The following is a 9,705-nucleotide window of genomic DNA, read 5'->3' on the forward strand; positions in this document are numbered from 1 at the left end:
CTCTACAGGTTCTCCAAATGGTGCCACCATCTGGGGACAAAGTGTTCAGATGCATGAGTCTGTGAGGACAGTTTATACTCATGTAAAAAGCTCTAAAACGCTGAGGAAACACAGGACCAGGCGGACTGCCATCCCCAGGGTCGTGTGTGCCATTGTCACTGGTGAAGCTGACCTTAAAATGGAACAAAAATCAGAAGGGACCCAGTACAGCATCCTACAGAGTCCCAAAAGGCAGAGCAAGTGACTAGTAAGTCTGCATTTCCATCACTATAAGCCAGGGCCCCGTGTGTGAATCTCCACCTGGCAGGGATGATGCTGCCATTTCTAAACACATCTGGTGGAGGCCCAGCCATTGCTTCCCAGAGCAGAAAGCTCTCGGGATCTGCCAGAGTGTTTTCATTTTCTGTTAAGATGACTGTGTTCTGTGCCTTACCCATCCCGACTGTGAAAACCATACATCTAAAGATTGATTTTGTTAAGAAAACTGCTCTTTATTATCTGGGCTTTCACACACACACCGGCTTTTGGGAGCCATTTATCCTCCCACTGGCAGTTCAGAGCCACGCACCATCACTTATGGAGCAGCGTGGAATTCCTCCCTGATCTAACCAGCACACAGGCCAAGGCACGAGTCCCAGAACACTGTGCTCTGCAGGGAGAGGCAGAGTCCTTCCTGGAGCCAACAGTGAACTCTGCAGTGACTTAGCCTGAGTCTAGGACTAGACCCTAGACTTTGACCTCTTGCCCAAGGTACCTTCCACTCCACTGGGCTCCATCACCGAAGCAGGACCGGGCCTCTCTGGTTCTGGCTGGGAACAGAGGAGCGAGGCTAAGCTCTGTGAATTAAACTCACCTGGAGGTGACTCCAGGAAGGTAAAGGCAGTGAGATAGATGTGACAAGGTGACATCTGCCCAGCCAGACCCAGCTGGAGGTTTAAGCTGACTTCAAGTCAACACTGTGAATTCCATTGGGCCCTTCCATCCTAACTTCATACCCCCTAATTCCTAGCCCCACAGTGAGGTAGTTGCGGGTGGCTCTTTCTGTTACTTGATGTGCCCAGACCTTGTTCTTTCTGATCCTTTAGCTAGGCAGGCCTTTTGAAAGGGATGGAGGTGTGGGTGGAGCCCTCAGGATGGCATTTGTGCTTGGTATGGTTCGAATAACCCTCTTTGGCTCATGGGTTGAATACTTCGTGTTTACCTTTCAATATAGTGGCATTATTTTGGAAGGTTCTGGAAACTGTAGGAGGAAGTTGATCACTGGATATAACTCCAAAGGCGGTACCTGCTTCCTGTTTCTCCTTTAAGCTGTTCTCTTAGGTAATGTTAGTCACAGCTGTAAAAGTGACCAGCAGCACCCTTGCGACAGAGGACTCTCAGGGCCCCCTGTTTCTTCTGCATGGGAAGATGCCATGAGAACTATTTGGAAAGCAGTCTTTGCTGGAATGCACCCTATCTGGCACCTGACCTTGGACTTCTAGCCTCCCAAACTGTGACGACATTCCTGTTGTTTCAGCCCCTCCTAAGCTGGAGAATTTTGTCAGAGTATGGTTGTCTTAGTTTCTTTTTACTGCTGCTATGATGAGAGCAATATATAGGAGAAAGGATTGATTTGGGTCCACAGTTCAAAGGAAGTCAAGGCAGCAGGAACTTGAAGCAGCTGGTCACGTCTACAATCGGGAGGCAGAGAGCGAAGATATTTTCTTTTAGTAGAGCCTAGGGAATGGTGACACCCACAGTGGGCAATTTTTCCTACCTCATGAACTTAATGAAGATACATTTGACAGGCCTGTCCAGAGGAACACCTCCCAGGAGACTGTAGATCCTGTTGACAATTGGCACTAAGCATCACAATGCTGAACTAAGACGGCATTCCGGAAGACTCCTGTTTCACCTATGTAATAACCTTCAACTGTGTACTATATAGTATCCGAACCATCACTGGCATCTCCCTGAGTCTAAGAAGCATGGTTAGGTGAAGTCACAGTCCTTCTGTGTGCTGGAAAAGATGGGTCTCCTGGGTCATTCTTTATCAGAAGGAACAGGTTGGGACAGAGATGGGAGAAAGAAAAGGGGGATGTTGCGTGCCCTAGAAATGGGTTTTATGATTGAAATGTTTGGGTTTCCCTTCAAAATTGATGTGATTGAAACTCCCAATGCAACAGTACTATAGAGTAAAAAGACAGGAGATGATTATGACATAACAGTGAAGCCCTCCTGATGGTGACTGGGTAATCTTACCCAGGGCCAGAGGGAGCAGCGGTTAGGGAACAGAGTGTTGCTTTGTTAAATGAACTTGCCAGCTCCTGAGTGATGGGCTCCCAGCTTCCAGCACTATCAGAAGTGAATCTCTACTCTTCATAAATTACTCAGTCTAGTTTTGCTGTGGTGGTTGTTATAGCAATCCGCACAGACTAAGATGGAGGTTCTGATCCACATGTAGGGCCCTGGAGGCTTCCCCGAGGGGTGTGTGTTCCCTTGTGTTGAGAGTCAGTCAAGTTTGTATGCTAGAATGTGAGGAAGAGAAAGTAGTGGGAGAGAAGAGGGAAATTAGCTAGCATGGAGCCTGAGGGACCAGGAAGGAAGGCTGAGCAATTCCTGCTGTCTCTCAGGTATAAATTAAAACTCCTCTCGACTGAGCTGACTGCATGCCTGGGAGATGTCTCCTTCCCACTAGCAGGTGTGTGTGTGTGTGTGTGTGTGTGTGTGTGTGTGTGTGTATGTGCGCGTGTGTGCGTAGAAACCAAATATGTCCTGACTAAATCTCAATAATCCATAAGCATGCAAGAGTGGCAAGATCATAGGAAATCTGAAAATCAATTTTCATCTAACAGATGAAAATTCTAGAGAATAGATTTCAGCATTCAGATAGAGGCGCTAAGAAATATAGCTCGATGCAGCCTGGAGAGGGATAACAGGGTACATTTAACAGGAAGAAATATCAACATCTGGAGTGCGAGTGATGAGGAAAAAAAAATATCAAAATGTTTGATAAAGCCTTTAAATCCAGTGCCACCTCCGCACAGGCTATGAACACACTGTGATAAGCCCAGGAGTCCACTTGGCCTCAGCTAGGTAACGTGATGATGGTGCCTGTCCTAGTTGCTTTCTATTGCTGTGATAAACACCAACACTGAAGCAACCTGGGAAGAAAATGGCTGCTTAGGGTTGCCGGTCTCCATCATGGTCCATCATGTGCCGAGGGAAGTCATTCAGGGCAGAAACCTGAAGGCAGGTACTGAAGCTCAGGCTGTGAAGGAATGCCACTTACTGGATTGCGCCCATGGCTTGTTCACTCTAGTTTCTTCTATAACCCGAGACCACCTGCCCAGGGGGGGCACAGGCCACGAAGAGATAGGCGTTCCTACATGTGTCATTAATTAAGGTGTCCCACAGACAGCATCTCGGGCCAATCTGATTGAAGCAATTCTTTAGTTGAGGTTCCCTCATCTCAGATGATCTGAAGTTATGTCAAACAAAACAAAACAAAACAACAACAAACTAATGGGGACAGTGGGCAGATCATCTGCCGGACTGACTCTGTCGGAATCCGGGAAGATTGCGACTCCTTTGTGTTGGCCTTCCGGATCTGTTGGGAAGGTGTCCAGGAAACCCACAACTCCAAGGCCTGGGAAGGTATCCCCAGCTCTAAGATAGGCCAGTGTTCCAAGGGAAGGGGACCCTGAGATAGAGGAACCCCAGGAACCACACAGCTTGAGAGAAGGCCTCCTCAGCTCCCTGGGAAGGGTTACCCTGGTAACCCTGATGCTCTGGGGGAATCTTAGAAGCCTGAACTCTGCTCCTTCTTCTTCGCTTCTTCTCTTCTGGGCTTCTTGTGATGAGAGAGTGACACCAGGCAGCAAGTCTCTTTAAGAGAGATTTACTGGAGGGATGAATTCTAGAGAAGTAGGATGGGTCCAGGAGTAGCTGTTTCTGCTCCCAGGTGAAGACAGCAGAGAACTGGGCAAACACAGCCTTTACATAGGATATTTTAGGGCCAGAGCTTTCTAGGGCAGAGAGTTTCAGAGTGAGGATGGATGGGAATCTCAAGTCCTCAGCTTTGGGGAAGCTTAGGGATTGGTGGGGTTTTTGTTCAGCCTTTTCACCTAAAATTAGCATAAATCTGGAAGGGGGTCCCACTGAGGGGCTGGAGATAGGCCCGTGACAGAGGCTGGAACTGCCATTTTGACTGAGTGGTGTGGGGGGAGGGGCCTATTAATTCACACCCTAAGGGGTTTACACAGACTTGAAACTCTAAACAAAACAACTCTCCTTACAGTTAGAGTGGTGTGGGGTGGGACCTATTAATTCACACTCTAAGGGGTTTACACAGACTTGAACTCTAAACAAAACAGCTTTCCTCGACTAAGCTACGGATTCATACTAAGGGGTCAGATTTCTAGTTCTGGTCCCTGGCTGGCAGTGTCAGACCACGTAAAGCTCCCTTGCCTCGGAGCAATGGCTAGTTTATACCTTACTGCCACAAAGATGGAGCCCGGGAGCTCATAGACTAGCTCAAGTTGGATAAGCCTCCCTTCCCCTGAGTTCCCTGTCAGCAGCAGCTTTAACTGAGGCCTCGGGTGCTGCTGCTTTATCTGTGGCTGCAGCTTCTCAGTTCCTCCAGGCGTGGTCTCAGGTCCCAGGGCCTCAGCCACTCTGGAGTCCTGAGGTGTTGCTGTCCAGAAGTGTAGAGAGGCCAGCAGCACAGCCTGAAGATCCGAACACTCCTCTGAGGGTCCACAGCTGGTGGCACCCAGGAGGAGCTGAAGAGCTGAAGAGGGAAAGATGTAGAAGGAGCCCAGATGCAAAACTTGAAGCAGCCGGCCCTGGGGGCTGGAGCTCCTCAGCAGGGGCTCAGATACTTTCCGGCAGAGTTTACAAAGTTTACAAAGTATGCAAAGTAAACAAAGGGAGTCTGGCATTCTGCAGGGCCATTGGGAACACAAAACCTACTGGAAACCTTTAGGCCCTAACCTCTCTGCCTTTGGGTGGTCTGACACCCCCTTCCCCCCACAACTCCCATTTTGAGCACAGACATTTACATGGAATAATCATGGAACTTGGGAACTTGGCAGGATCCTACTGCTCACATTATAGTAAATAAACAGATGATTCCTTAGCTGAGCGCCACATGGCAAACCCCACATTTACTTCTGGTTAGCTACATTTTGAATATTGCCCTAGTTTCTTTTCCTGTGGCTGTGATACCATACAAAAGGCAACTTTGCAGGGAAAAGTGCTTATTTTAGGCCATGGTCGTGGCGGGAACTTTAAAACAGCTGAGTCACATCCCATCTACAGTGGAGGGCAGAGAGAAATGCATGTATGCATGCTCACCTGCTTCCAGGCTTAGGCTCTTATTTCTTAAACAGTTCTGAATACCCTGTCTAGGGAATGAAGCCTCCCACAGTGATCTGGGGCCTCCCACGTCAATTAACTTAATTAAGGCGATCTACCACAGACACGGCCAGAGGCCAATTAAGAACATTCTCTTTGAGACTGTCATCCCAGGTAATTCTAGGTTGCAACGTATTAATGATTTAAGCCAACCAGCATGAATATGAAGGGAAATGCCTTCTCCCCTCCTCCCCCACCCCCAGATCCTGTGTTGGAGGAGCTAGGCTTAAATGTTGGAAGGGTCTGGAAACTTTAAGAGGCGGGGCTTAACAGGAGGGGCTGGTCCTTGGGAGTGTATAGTCCCTGGTCCTGTTGCTTCCTCTGCTTCCTGCCTATCATGAGCTGAGTGATTTCCTTTGCTACATGTTCTAATCACATAGAGCCAAGCAACTATGGACTGGGGTCTCTGAAACTGTGAGCTAGTACTGTTGGGGACGATAGGCCATATGGCCAATGTTCAGCCATCTTGTCCAAGTCTGCACCTTTAAGTCTCTGTCTTTCTCAAAGCCTGCCTTTCACCAGAAACTAGCTGATCCTGTTGTGGGTCAGCAGTTAGACTAAAACTAGATGAAGACAAAGCAAGCTGCCCTGTGTGGCAGGACATTATGACCCTGCCTGGATTTCCCTATGTTTTGAGAAAGGCCTGCAGCTGGGTTGCTATAGCAATATGCTTCCCTGCCTTCTGACTTATAAAAGCTACTGCCTGACTAATAAAGTTTGAGAGTTTGATCAATCAGACTTGCTGTCCTTCTTTGTGTCTTGCATTTCTCAACAGGTGACCTTCCTCCCGAGTTTTGGTCGAACCCTGCAGGTCGGGTCGTAGTACCAATGCTTTTACCTGTAAGTCGTTTACAGGTGTGTGTGTGTGTGTGTGTGTGTGTGTGTGTGTATGTGTGTTTGTGTTTGTGTGTGTGTGTGTGTGTGTGTGTGTGTGTGTGTGTGTGTGAGAGAGAGAGAGAGAGAGAGAGAGAGAGAGAGAGAGAGAGAGAGAGTACACACAGTGGAAACTGGATTGCTCCTTCCACATTTGCTGACCACAGCCCTGGGCAAGCGGCCATATGGAGAAACAACCTACCCGCCCTAGCCACATATCTGCTTCTGCAAGAAGTACAACTCACCTGCCTTTAGCACGTTGTACTGTTTCTACGTGCTATTGAATTTAGGTGTCTCAATGAGGCTCCACAAGCTGAGGTGATGAGAAGACACAAATGGGCCACTGCCATGAAAGCTGGATTGAAGGCAGCACTTAAGAAAGATCCTCTGAGTACGGTGCAGTTGAAGCTACTACAGAGACCTGGTAAAAATATTGGAAGAGTTTAAGAAAGAAAACTGAAATTGTAGGTTTGGTTGCTTTATTTAGAAACACTAACAAAAGATCCCACAACTGTGACTCCTGGGTGCAATTCCATTTCAGTGGTGATGTGAGAGTATATTAGTTATAGCTTTCTAGAGGATAGAGCCAACAAAATACATGGTGTGTGTGTGTGTGTGTGTGTGTGTGTGTGTGTGTGTGTGTGTGTGTATGTGTTATGAAAGGGGAATTATTGGGTTCATCTACACAATCAGAGGCTGAATAATTCCACAGTAACTCCATGGGTGAAAAGCAGAGAACATGGTTGCTGTTTAGTCCAAAAGCCTCAAAACAAGGCTGTCCTAGTTTGCTTTCTGTTGCTGTGATGAGGCACGGATCAAAAGCAACTTGGGAAGGAAAGGTTTTATTTGCCTTACACTTCCAGATCTCAGTTCATTATATGCTGGAAGGCAAGGCGGGAGGTTAAGGCAAGACACCTGGAGGCAGGAGCAGAAGGAGAGGTCATGAAAGAACACTGCTTTCTTTCTTTCTTTCTTTTTTTTTCTCTTCTTCTTCTTCTTCTTTTTCTTCTTCTTCTTCTTCTTTTTCTTCTTCTTCTTCTTCTTCTTCTTCTTCTTCTTCTTCTTCTTCTTTCCGACAAGGGTTTCTCTGTGTAGCCTTGGCTGAGCTGGACTCGCTTTGTAGACCAGGCTGGCCTTGAACTCACAGGGATCCACCTACCCCTCTGCTTCAAGTGCTGGGATTAAAGGTGTGCGCCACCACCACCTGGCAGAACACTGCTTTCTGACTTGCTCGCCATGGTTTGCCAACTTGCTTTCTCATACTCCAGGACCATCTACTCAGGCCTGGCAATACCCACAAGCAGGCTGGACCCTCTCACATGAGTCATTAATCAAGAAAATGCTCCACAGGCATACCTAGAGGTCAGACTGAGGGAGGCATTTCCTCAATCGAGGCCTCTTCTTTGCAGATGACTCTAGCGTGTGTAAAGCAGACAGAAGACTAACAGGCATAAACAAGAAATCAATAGTGCGATGCTAGCTCAATGCTAAAGACCTGGAAGCTCTTTAGGGAGTCTCTGGTGTGAGTCCATTTAAGGGCCGAAGAAACAAGAGGCTTGGTGTTGTTCATGGGTAATGGATGAGGTGTGGTAGATAGCACTAGTTTATGAGGAACAGCTGGTGTGGGCTGGCTGCCTTCTTCCTTCCCACTTGGCTCTATGTGGGACTCCCACTGACTAGATGATGTCACCAATATTTAAGAAAAGCCGTCCCCACCTTGGTTAGTCTTCCATGGAAACAGCCTCACACAGACACACCCAGACTTGCCCTAAGCATCTGGTAGCCTGGTCTACACTCAAGACCAACCGGTCGCAGAGGAAGTCAGCTAGCCTGCAGGGAGGGGACCAGCAGCCATAATGCATCCATTCCACTCAGCGTTGCCAAAAGGAGAAACTCAAGAGGCATCAGTCTTTTCTTGTGACTTCTCACTTTACCTGACTTCACCACAGTTAAGCAACTAACTCTGTGTGTGTGTGTGTGTGTGTGTGTGTGTGTGTGTGTGTATGTGTGTGTGTGTTGCAATTTGGTGCTCAATGCTTAAGGAGTGTATGTGGCATTTGTTTTTACTTAGGCAGAAAGACACAGAGCCTGCTGGACACCGTACACACCTATAATCCCAACACTTAGGATGCACAGGTAGGAGGATCAGAAGTTCATCTTTGGCTGCATAGCAAGTTTGAATCCACAGCACTGAGGGCACACTGGGTGGGTACTCCTCTGACTTTAGACATCGGCATCCCTAGGACATCTGTGCTGGTGGAAACACAGACCCATAGAGAAGCTGCGAATCTGACAGTCAGTGCTGTTCCCTGGCAGCAGGGGCCTGGGACATGGGCTGAAGGGACGCTGGCCTGGCCGTGCTGGCACAGGAGGCTTTTCAAGCAGCCCGCTGAAGGGTTTGCGCATGCGCAACTGCACGACAGTGACTCGGGCTCATCCCTAAAGCATTCCTTGGGGGTGTGGGGTGTGGGTGGGGAGGCACGTCTGATTTAAAGATCTCTGAGAATCTGTGTCTGGAATCTGTCTGGGAAACTGAGCAGAAAGACGGGAGAATCTTGCTAGAAGGAGGAGGGGGTCAGAATTGGGTCACCTGAACTCTCCGCGCACCACATTTGATGTGGGGTGTGTGCCAGCCACAGTGATGGGTGGAGAGGTTGTCTCCGGGTAGGCAGGGAAAGCTCCTGTAAGGAAGGGACATTTGAGTAAGGCCTGGGTGGAGCTATGGAGACTACTATTCTAGACAGGAAGCTGGGGTGGCCTGGTGTATGGGAATACGGCTGGGACGGGAGCAAGGGATGGTTCTCTATAGATGATAGGTCTACAGATCAAATGCACTGTGGTCCTTGAGGATGCCATCCTACCAGAGATGTTTTCCTCCACCACAGTGGTTCTTGCTGTCTTGCAGAGGAGACCAGCATCCCACTTCCCAACTTTTCCTGTAGTGAGACCCCTACCTCGCACCTAAGTCCTGTCAACTGTCCCGTGCCCCCACCAATCAGAAGGGTTTCAAGTTATTTTTGTTCAGGAAGAGGTCCTGAGTGAATACTGGGCTGCAGACCAATACGCATCTGTTTCAGCTGGCTTCTCAGCTGGGCTGCCCAGGACCTGTTTGGGTTCCAGACAATGCATCTCAGCAATGGGCACCTGCGCCCCAAAGGTCAAAGAAGGCAGGCTGCACTGTGACTTCAGCTTGGACTAATATGGACTCTGCCATTTGAGCCTGGCAGAGGGGACTGGGCACAGGGACAGAGGGAGATATCAGCATCTGTCCATGATCCAGCCATAAATGCCGATTTGTACCGAGGCCAAGTCAATCCCACTAATCCATTTCAAAAGAAGAGAATCGAATTTGTGAGACAGTAATAGTGCAGTAATTGAAATTGTAATTCCATGAAATCCCATTACTTACGTCGAGGCTGGAGACATGGGGTCTGG

This window comes from Acomys minous, assembly GCF_964271855.1.
Source record: "Acomys minous genome assembly, chromosome: 16".
Taxonomy (NCBI): domain Eukaryota; kingdom Metazoa; phylum Chordata; class Mammalia; order Rodentia; family Muridae; genus Acomys; species Acomys minous.